The following is an 11,147-nucleotide window of genomic DNA, read 5'->3' as shown; positions in this document are numbered from 1 at the left end:
CTGTAAGTGTCTTTTGTTTGAAAACTGTAACACTCAGTGCTTGTTAAAGCAACATGTACCTGTGCCTGTGGAACTGCAAGAGACCTGTGTTTTCTGGACTGGGCAGAGACAGCAGATATGGAAATCAATGGGTTACACAGCAGGGTGGAGTCCCTTGCCAGTACCTGCTTCAATCCAACCTGCATGTAAGCCTACTTGTATCTGATAATCAGTTTATAGTTGTCTCTCAAAGCTATAAAACAATTTTTTATGTATAGAAGACAATTAGAGGGATGAATGCTGATGGTGTAAAGCTTTAGTTACATTCCTTTCGTTTGTAGGATAGGAGTATTTTAGTATGTGCGCCTGAGTCTTGGGAGATAAATGCAAATGTAAGCTATGCAGTGTGATTTTTTTTTTCCCTCCCCTAAGTAGTTCTCACATACATGTATTAATCTGAGTTAGACTGAAACTCTCTTATTTTGATAGAAACATGGATATGCAATACAAAATTTCAATTTCCTTTCCCAGTTTTGTCACAGTATAGATGACAACTAAGGTAATCTGTTGAAGGAAAAGGACAAGAGGGACTAACATGACTTCTTCAGAAATAGGTCCTGGTAATTCGTGTCATCTAGCTTTAAGCTGCATGAGCAAACTCTTGACTGTTACAGGGGCTTTTTTGGGGATTTGGCTGTCATAGCCTCTGTATGAGTAACATGCAGACATGCTTGTGTTTATTTGCAAGTGAAGTTTTCCATCACTTGGGACAAGTGAGGTGAACTTACTAGAGCTTTTGTTTGTGCTGGCTGCTCCTGTCTGAAATGGGGGCAGAGTGTAGGTAGAGGAAAGCAGAGTGTAGTGATGTAACAAGTTCATTTTTCTGTATTGCCTTTTCTCAGTGAAACAAAGTAGAGCAGGTGGACAGCCAGTATGGCAGGTTTGGCAGGAGCTACAATCCCAAGTTCTATTATGTGAAAACTCAGGGAGCTTTTCTTATGGGTCTGACTTACTTGGAAGAAACGGTCTTTAGGAATTGATTGGTGAGAATAATCCCAGTTCCTACTGCTGTTAATCAGATTTTATATGAGAATGACTCTACTAGATTTGCACCAAACTAAAACTGATCCAATGCTGTGAGTGAATCAAGCTTTGTGAAATAAGGGTTTTAACATGGAATGTTAATGGACCAAGGTTGCACCATACCTGTCACCAAGACACAGAATGCCAACAACAAAAATTTCGAAAGTGAAATTGATTCTTGCATTTGGTTTCATGACAAATACTCTGATAAAGGTTCAGTACCTAGGCAGAAAATACACTGATGTCTTCTAGTGCTAGACCTCATGTAATTTTTTTTCAGAAGTTTCCTTGACATTGGATAAGCTGAAGCTTTATAGGCTTAAATGCTTACTTTCATGAGGAAGCTGTGGATTACTGTTTCTGAGCCAGCAGAGCCAAAAGATTGGTCCCTCGTGAAGCTGCAGCATATAGTGGTGTGTGTGGCTTCCCCTGGAGACAGCCAGCTTATCCCTTGAGTGGGTTGGATTCTTGCCCTGCAGCTGAAGGGAACAATGGGATCCTTGTAGTTCTGCTAGCATGATGTGTTGGAAGAACAGGTAAGCTTTGGGCGTTTATACACAATCTTGCATTTTTGTATGAAGCAAAAATCCAAGTGCTCACTATATCACCTTAATGAATAAACCGCAGTAGTGTAGCTTCTGTTTGCTTCTGGAGTAAGAGATGTGCAATATGGCATTCTTCAGTTTCAGCTTCTGCTGGTGCTGTGGTTTTCTTTCTTAATTTCATTTTCTCTTCTGCTTCGTTGCTGTGTGTGTTTTTTGTGAGGTACAGAATTGAAAGGAGCCTTCTGACAGTGCCCACTCTTGGGCTGTGTCGCTCCATTGATGCAGTTGCTATTGCAATGGGAATTGTGTCTAACTGCTACTATGTTTTACAGAAATTTTGGGTTCTAATTTGGGTTTATTTTTAAGAGTTGTCTGGATTATTTACCTGACCTCTGATTTCCTGTGTCATCACACCCTCTGATTACAGAGAGAATGGATGTTAACAACCTTAGTGCAAGTAAGTTGGGAGTGGGCTGTGTATTGGCTGGCAGCGGTGGGCACGTGTGACTGTCCTGTGTCTGTCTGAGGGGAAGGGCTGCTTTTCTCTTTTGGGGAGGGAGAATTCTGCTTACTCAGCATCTACTTCTTTGCCCACTATTGACCGGTTACTTGGTCGTAGAGTCTCCTTGTGAAAGTGATGTTTGCTGCTTGCACAACCATCAGAGCTTCAGAGTACCCCTTACAGTGTTGTGCACTCTGCTTTGAAATGGTCTGTCCCAGAGACTGAGGAATATTTGCTCAGCTTTCTGAGGGTGTCAGGCTTTTACACCAGCAGGCATTAAAAAAAAAAAAATGCGGGCAGGCAGCGCTCAGCTGTCCGAAGAAGCAGTCCTTGTTCGCTGCTTCTCCCCTCAGTGCCGAGCGAGTGTTCGTGGCAGCCCGGGGTGCGAGGGGACTCGGCCCGGCCCGGGGCTGGGGCTGGGGCTGCGCCGCGCCGGGGCAGCGTGAGCTGCGCGGGGCGAAGGGCCGGATCAATCAGCCGCCGGCAATTTACAAATGAATGCCACGTTCTCCTCAGCCATACGGAAACAGGGCATCAGCGGTGTCTGGAGGGCCCGTGTCACCAGAAGTAGGCCAGTTTGTGCGTCGTCCTGCGCTGGCAAACGGCCAGGCTTTGTGTGCTCCAGACACCAGATGGGAAGCAATTATGAGTGTGACAAGCGGGTCATCTGGCAGACACTCTGTGGACCTGCTGCTGCATAATTTTTGGCGGGAAGAGGAGAGCTTTTTCTTTTCTTTCCCCTGCTCCCCTCTTTTTTTTTTTTTTTTTTTTTTTTTTTTTTTGAATTGTTAATACAGCATCTCCTTCAGCAAACTTTCAGTGACTGGGTGTGGAGCATCCTGCGTTTGCTGAGCTGATGCTCCTTTTGTGCCTTGTGGTGAGCACTGTGGAGTGCAAGCATTTTCCCCTGGGCCAAATAAGCGATGGTTATGCTTGTGGTTGTACATTGTGGAGTTTGTAAATACTGGCCTGCAGTGCTGACACGGCTGTTTTAGCCACTTGGCCAGCCAGGCTGGGGCAGAAGAGTTCCAGTGCAGAATGGGAGAGTGAGGGAGCCTGGAAGTTCCTGCAGCATGGACCTGGTTGTCCAGCAGTGAGAGAGAAATTTCCACTCTCCCTGTAGGGCCAGGTGGAGGGGGTGGACCTTTTGGCAGCTGGGGCCAACATGGGACCTCATCGGTTTGTCCTTTGACCACAGTCAGTGGCCTGTGAAAGGGGAGTTTTGCGAACACGGACAAATCAGCTTAGCTGGCTCCAGCTGAGTGTGACAATGCAGCCCCTCGGCTAGGAGCCTGTTGCTAATTGCATTGGGCAAATGTGCAAAACACATTACATCTTCCATTGCTTTTGTCTGTCTGGCTGAGGGAAAAAGGCAAACATGCCCTGGGTCACCTGAGGTCACCCTTCTCAGGGCGCAGTGGGGCAGCAAAAGTCCGAGCAGGCACAGGGGCTCCGTTGGTCCTGGCCCTGGAAAGGAGAGCCATGGCTGGCTGGCAGCAGGTGCCTCTCTCCCCACAAAGCTCCTGAGCATCCTGGACAACGTGTGGCATCTGACTCCCTCAGCAATGGCTCAGGAGCAAACGTGGGTGTTAATAGCATGTTGGGGAGTTTCTCTTCACTGAAGTTCTCCCATCTCATGCGTATAATGAATAGCTCTCAACCATGTGTCTGTAAATAGCTGCAGAATTTGAATCTTCTGGAAATCGTGATCAGTAGAACTTGGAGGTCTGGAGCCTCAGTTCAGCTCATGACAGACACTGTCAGCAGTTTTATGGATGGTCCTGTGCAGGGCTGAAACTTGGAATTAATGATCCTTGTGGGACCCTTTCAACTCAGCATATTCTGTGATTCTGTAATGTTTCCTGCTGGTAAACATTTTCCCAGGAGTCATCAGGGTCTGTGTTTATAACCCAGCCTGGCCCTGTGTGGGTCAGCACTGTGTTCCTTGCCCTTGGGGAAGGCAGGAGTAAACATGCATGTTTCTCTGCTTTCCAGGTTTAAATGAGCAGGTAACAGCAAGGTAAGAAGAGAAATATTGCCCTGAAGAGGATCAGTGGTTGCAAGGACAATTTCAGGGAAGAAGCACCTGCAGCATCTAATCCCGTTCATCCTTCCCAAGGTTTGGTGCCAGGGAGGTGTGAGCACCTCAGTTCCAGCCCAGTTCCCTGCCCCACAGCAGCTCAGCTCTGCAGGTGGACAAGCACGGGATCTGGCTGTCAGCAGCAGTCCTTGTCTACCTCATCCTTCTCCATCCTTTAAACTCCACTGCTAGACACTGCTTGCATTCAGAGCAAAGGCATGCTCTGCAAATGTGCTTGGAGCCAGCTCTGCTAAAACAGTAAAAAATGCAAATAATTTAAAATGTTGAAAAAATTATTATTACTATGATTCTGCAAGGTCTGACTATGGCAGGATGGGAGAAAAAGATAATGCTGATTCAGGTAAAATCCGTAGAGCTAAGCAAGCAAGATCACCTCAAGTGCCAGCACATTTGTGTGTCTACTGAGTGTTGATATTAGGTGTCACAAAATTTGGAGCAGTACCCACAAGCACACGCTGCTACAGTTCAGGTGGTGGCAGGACCAAAGCACTTGTTGTTGTACCCTGGTAATTTTTTGTCCTATTAGGCATTATTCTTATTTTTAAAATTTAATTTAAAAATTTTTATTTAATATTTAATTTAAAACCGGAGAAATAATTTGGGAGATGTTTTTATATGTAGTGACTGACAGAGTCTTTTTAAGCAGAGTTTTTTGCAATTTTTATGTCACAAGGAGTGTGATGGGAGGATAGAAGTGACTACATTGTAGCATAATGCTTATGGACCACAGTTTTTCTTCTGTCTATAACCCAGAACAAAAAGCCTTTCTGGCTCTTTAGAGAGCATGAATGAAGCTATTAGCTATTGATCTACTTAAGCAATATGACAGCTGCAAAGCAGGCAGAACACAGATCTTGGAGGGAAGAAAGAACTTCAGACACCTCAATAGATTTACTCTATAGCAGTGACCTTCATTTGCTCCTTTAGTTGCTGGACTTGTTTCCTTGCTGTGACCTCATACCCAGCAGCAGCCAGCCATGATGCTAAAAACTCTGAGTTTGAGTGAGAAAGGAGGGGTTTGGTTCTGACAGTCTGGTGAGGGTTTGAAATGAACGGGGGAGGTGAGGGATGCAGGCGCTGCCCTGACTCGGCGCTGTCTGTCTGTCCCTGCAGTGCTCACAGGCACACAGGTGCTCTGACAGACCTGGCCTGTGCAGGGGGAAACTCAAAAACATTTAGTTTTTACTTTTTAAAGTGGCTTAAATCCACACCTGGATGGCTTGCAGCACTGGAAGATGTTGATGCATTTGCAGGAATATTTTTCTTACCACATTGCACTGTGTTTTCCCTGAGGAATTTTAGTTACTGGACCATGCACTGAGAACCAGCTGAGGTTTGTGCCACCTAAACCAAACCTAATCAGAGACTCAGAGCTGGCTGTTCATGAGGGTGCAGACACAAGGGCTGTTTGTGGCACGCTGTCCCTGCCTTGCAGCGTGTGGTACACAAGCAGCCCTGGTGTCCCGAGTGCAGTGCTGCCCATGGGTCACAGCACACAACCAGTCTGGGGTTGTGGGGACAGGCAGCCTCTTCCCCAGCTGTGTGCAGCCCAAGGTGACAGGCATCCAGCTGTCCTGGATGTTTATGGAACAGCATTTGCATAACACTGTTTCCAACATATGATGGAGGTCCTTTCGTTTCCCAGTGTGACATCAGCCAGGACTCCGTGCCTGTGCCGGCTATCAAGATGCAGGAGCTTGGACAATTGCTGTGTGCATTCACCCTGATTAGATGGACTTTGTGCTATTTCCTCGTGGGAAATGAAAAGAAATAAAGCAGTGCTTCTGCAGTGGGTGATGGTGGTCTGAGGTAGAGCTGCTGGCTGGGAGAGGATGAAGCCAGATGTCCCCTGCTCAGTGCCCCAGCAGGACACAGCTACGCTGTCATTTGGGAGCTGGTGCTGAGCCACAGGGGAAAGTGTGTGTGTGTGTCAGTGGGTTTTGTGCAACACCTACCCTCTGTGCAGCAAGTGTGAGGCAAGAGCTCCTTGATCAAGTGAGGTGTTTGTCTGTAAGGCAGCTGTTGTGTCCTGTGTGGCAGGGCTCGTGCATGTGCTACTTTCTCTCTGAAATAATCTGCTTAAGCTAACAGCCCTCCAGCTGGGAGCACACTAAATGCTGAGGAGGTGACTTGGGAGTTTTCCTTCTGTTGTGGGTTCTGTGGCAGAACTACTAAAAGGGTTTTGGTGCTGACCTGATGATTTCTGGGGACAAAAGTGATTGCTGTAACTGGGTGACCTGACAGTTGCATAAAACTGGCTCCATAATCTCATTTATCTCTAACTTCACCCCAAACATCTGTTGAACAGTCTGTTATGGTGCATCAAAAAAAAAGACTAGAGGACAGAGGGCTTTTTAACATTTTTCACATCCTGGAAAAAGGAAGTGTTCAAATTTCCTTGAGTACTTTGCAAAAATATTGCTCCTCATGGAAAGTATCAGGTCCAAAACTGTGAGCAACTAAACAGAGACTGTGCTGAAGCTTGCACTGCTGGGACCCTTTTGTGAAGGCAAATGTTCTTCTCTGGCATGAAGTGAGCCCCCTCCTCTGGAGCCTGTGGAAAGAGCTTCCATGGCAGCAGGGCACAGTCCCAGGGGTTAGGACTGATCAGAACCTTCCTTCAGCATTTTGGTGACTGCACGATGTGCTGGCTTTGTGTTTCAGGGGAACTACTGGGAACTGAGCAGTCCATGGGCTGTCAGGAGCTGTGTGTTTTATGCTTGTTCTGCCTGAGTTTTGAAACTTACTTTTCCCCATCTCATATTAACAGTCATTGTTGAAGTTTTCAGCTCAGTGGCTGTGCTGCAATTCTGTGACTTTATAAATACATGTAGGTTTATCACAGCAGAGCAGTTTTGTACCCTATTTTTAGGCACTTGGATTAGCTGGAGTAGATTTTTATTTTGTTGATGTCTGCTCTTACCGAGGCTTTAAATGTTTTGCAGAACAGCAATTTGCAAGCTTGCTAATACCAACATTCTCCTGAGAGAAATGCAGGCACCTGTGAGTCAGAAGATAATGGTGCCAGCCAGGTTAGCTGGTGACATGGGGAGAGATGTGAAGATGGAGCCTGTGCCTAAGCAAAGCAGCATTCACCTCTGCACACCTGGCTGCTTGCCTGCCTCTCTTCTCCATTAGAGGATACCCAGAAAGGAAGGACAGGGATTTCCCACCCTGTGGGAAGAGCATCCACCCCCCTCCCACATCTCTGCAGGGTTTCTGGAGGGTGACACACTCTCGAAACCTGGTTATGGACCCGGACAACACAGTGTGGGGACCTGAAGGCTGAGAAAATCTGCGAAACTGGCTTGGTGTCAGAGCTGTGCTCTGTGTCAGGACAATGCTGGTGTGTGATGTTTGCACTGGTAATTCACACAGCACTCCAGATGCCTGCTGGGGGCTGCTGTGTAGTGGCAAGGCTGCTGTAAGCCAGCTGTTCATGGCCAAAACCAGAATTGTGTCAATAAGCCATTTCTCTTGCTTTTGCGCAAGGATTGTTATCAGCTGGAACGTGCAGTCTTCCTCTTTACTTTGCTATCTGTACAGAGCTGCTGGTGCCAGCTTTAGCAGCTGGACTGGGTGAGGAATGGTTTACCTGACCCTTTATTGATGGGGCTGATGCTGCTGACCCCGCAATGCTTGGATTCAGTGTCTCCACCTTTACTGATCATGCTGGTTAAGCTTTCATTACACAAGTGCCTGTAGCCAGCAGCAGGAAGGTGTTTTTAACCTTAAAAAGGGAGCTAAAGCTGAGGGCATGGGCAGCAGAGAGGCCCTCAGTGTGTCCAGCTGCTGTGGCTGGTGTGCAGGTGGGGCCAGAACCTGTTCCACACGTTTGCTACAACTTTAGTGTGAGCATTGACCTGCCCTCCCTGCATGAGGAGATGGGGGGGGCTGGCTGTGGCACGGCTGGGAATGTCAGGAGCCACAGAGGAAGGCAGAAGGGGCTGAGTGCTGCTCCATGGGGTGCCTAGGAAGGGATTGCATGGCTGTTTCCCACTCCTGACACGCAGGGAGGATTGGTGTGGGCAAGGTGGGTGCGGGAGTGGTGGTAGCCAGGCCACAGCTGGGGTGACTCCTCTGTCACACTGCCTCATTTCTTTAGGTGGTGAAGGTCAGGGAAGGAAGGGGCACAGCCACGGAGCATCTCTGCTTCCCACGTGGAGACCCCGTGTCTGGTGAGAGCCTTGTGCTCCGAAACAGCCTCACAGCCAGAGCCACGGGTCAGGTGTCAGCTGAGGTGTGTGCAAGTCACAACTGTCCCCTTGCAGCCCTGCATGATGGATCACAGCAACCTTCCTTCACAGCCTTGCCTGCCCCACATCACCTTTGCACAGACCTTTGTCTGTGCTGCGTGTGGCTGCTGCACTGAGGCACGAAAAACCAGCATGTCGGCTGCTGAGAATGTCCCTGTCAAAGGGTTTGTCCATGGAGGAAAATTATTTGAGGCTTATTTGTTATTCCTTCTTTTCCCCCTAGAATATTTGTGTCTCTTCAGCTAATGGGATGACCCACTTCCAGTATGTTGTTGTCAGCTAAATAAGCTGGTATTTCTATTTGTAAATTATTTTAAAAAAATGTTAGCCAGGCTTGGATTTTTATATATTGCAATTGAGACTAAATGAATAGACATTATAAGAGTCTGAATGCTTGATGAACACCATTTATAGGAGTTCATTATAGATAAGTAATGTGAAACCCGTTCCAGACTATAGTGTCCAGGTCTGGGGCCCTGCAACAAAAGAAAGATTTGGATGTGCTGGAGCAAGTCCAGAGGAGGGTGATGAAGATGCTCAGAGGGCTTGAGCACCTCTCCTATGGAGAGGCTGAGAGAGTTGGGGCTGCTCAGCCTGGAGAAGAGAAGGCTCCTGGGAAACCTTAGAGCAGCATTCCAGTACCTAAAGGGAGCTACAGGAGAGCTGGAGAGGCACTTTTGACAAGGGTAAGTCCAGATAGCAGAATGGGGAATGACTAAACTGAAATAGGCCACGTTTAGATTAGCTGTTAGAAAGAAATTCTTTACTGTAGGGTAGTGAGGCACTGAAGAGGTTGCCCAGAGAGGTTGTGGGTGCCCCATCCCTGGAAGAGTTCAAAGTCAGGCTGTTTTTTAGCAAGCTGGTCTAGAGGAAGGTGTCCCTGGCCATGACAGGGGCTTGGAACTACAGTGGGCTGTAATTGCTGAAGTTTTTGCTATGTTGACTGTGGTCCTTGTCGCTAAGGACACACCTTTGGTGAAGAGACTGTTGTTTCCTGAGCCCCACCTTTGCTTTGCTGGCACATCTCAGGCAGAGTGTCTGGTTCCACAGCATCAGCTCCCCAGGGCTCACTTCACCCAAAAGTGCCTCGTCAGACACAGGGCTGAAGAGCTCTGCATGCTGCAGGGGCCTTTGCATGTCTCTTCTGCTTTATGGTCCAGTGAAGCCCATTGTCCCCAAAAAAGGGAGCATCAGACAAACAGGTTGTGTGGTACCCCTTGCTGTTTCACTGCTATGCAAAACGTGACGGCTCAGTAGGGAAATATCAGCCTAAAATAAAGCAGAGTCAGATGTCAGGCAGGTGAGTCTGCAGGACAGGAGGTCTGATGTGGTGAAACACCTGGCTGGGACTGGGGGCTGCCAGCAAGTGTCTGCACTGATCTACCTCCTTTAGAACAGCTCTGAGGCCCTGTACTACTCCACAGGCCTTATTAATTAAATATGTTAAATATGATGTCTCTTCTAGTAGAGACTTCAACCCAATGGCTAAGAAAAGGTACATCATTCACACTGCTTCTATTTCACCCTGAATTGTCCCCCTTTGATCTAAATTCCTGCAGTTTTCTGGGCCTTCATCTTACTGAATTAAATATTCAACTCCCTTTTTTCCTCCTAAATACTTCAGTTTTTATATTAGTGATTTGTGTGCCCATATATGTAAATAAAATTCTGCCACTTAAAAAAAGTTTTGAATGCCACATAGTTTATGGATAAGGTTGAAAGAGTCAAAGAGCCTATAGCTCCAGGAACACTGGGGCTGGAAAAGGAATGTCAAGGTGATCCCAGCAGGACCCCAGTATTGCTGCTCTTACATCTTTCTCATCTGGACCACCCATGGGGATGGGGACCTCAATCCTGTGACAAGATGCCCTGAGGGTCAGGTTTAGGCTTCAGAGATCTACAGAGCCTGCAGCTTCAGGGACACTGGCACTCAAAAAGGCATTGCAAGGGCACCAGGGCAGGGTGCCACCACTGCCAGCTCCACACTCTTTAATCTGTGCCACCTGTGGCAGTGAGGACCTCTGGCCCAGGGTCGAGCTGCCATTGGGGTTGGGGTTAGGGTTGAGAGAGTCAAAGAGCCTACAGCTCCAGGAGCACTGGGGCTGGAAAAGGCATGGCTAGGTGATCACAGCAGTACCTCTAAATTGCTGCTCACATTTCTTTCTAATCTGGACCACCTGATGTACTCTGAGGATTTCCTACAGGATCCTTCCCCGTGCCAATCAGGTTGGGTAGGAATGCCCACTCACGAGAGGCAGTTTGGTCACAAGGCTGGAAAAAGGGAATCTCTAAAATGTAATGGATGGTTTCCCCTGGACAAGTTAGAAGAGATGGTACTACAATGGCTGGGCAAAATGTCCTGGAAACCAAGAGCAGAGAAATGTAATATGAGCCTGAGCACACCCTCTTTAATAGATACAGACAGGGAAGAAAGTGTGCTAAACAAAAGAGGGAACCTGAAAGCTCTGCTCCTGTGAGGTGTGCAGGGGAGCAGCAGCTGTGCTGGTTTATGTTGGACAGCTCACAGGTAATGGAAATGGAGACGTCTATTGATGGTAGCTGCCAGACCCAAAAGCAGAGTGCTGACACTTTTCGTGGGCACTGGGGCTCAGATATCAGCCCTGACTAAACAAGATGCCACCACCTGAGGAGCTGTCCCACCCAAGTGGCCCTTGCTTGTA

General features: G+C 47.6%; 1 long non-coding RNA gene across 1 annotated transcript; it reads right to left on the bottom strand.

Annotated features, from left to right (window-relative positions):
* Positions 1-9,219: 9,219 nt before the first annotated feature.
* LOC135289514 (uncharacterized) lies at positions 9,220-11,147 on the bottom strand. Its single transcript, XR_010352274.1, has 3 exons — positions 10,923-11,147; positions 10,604-10,825; positions 9,220-9,735 (listed from the first exon to the last, which is right to left on the bottom strand). It is a non-coding gene; the product is annotated as an uncharacterized LOC135289514 (long non-coding RNA).

Source organism: Passer domesticus, chromosome 1, assembly GCF_036417665.1.
Source record: "Passer domesticus isolate bPasDom1 chromosome 1, bPasDom1.hap1, whole genome shotgun sequence".
NCBI classification, from domain to species: Eukaryota; Metazoa; Chordata; class Aves; order Passeriformes; family Passeridae; genus Passer; species Passer domesticus.
This window is presented reverse-complemented; position numbering and strand designations above follow the sequence as displayed.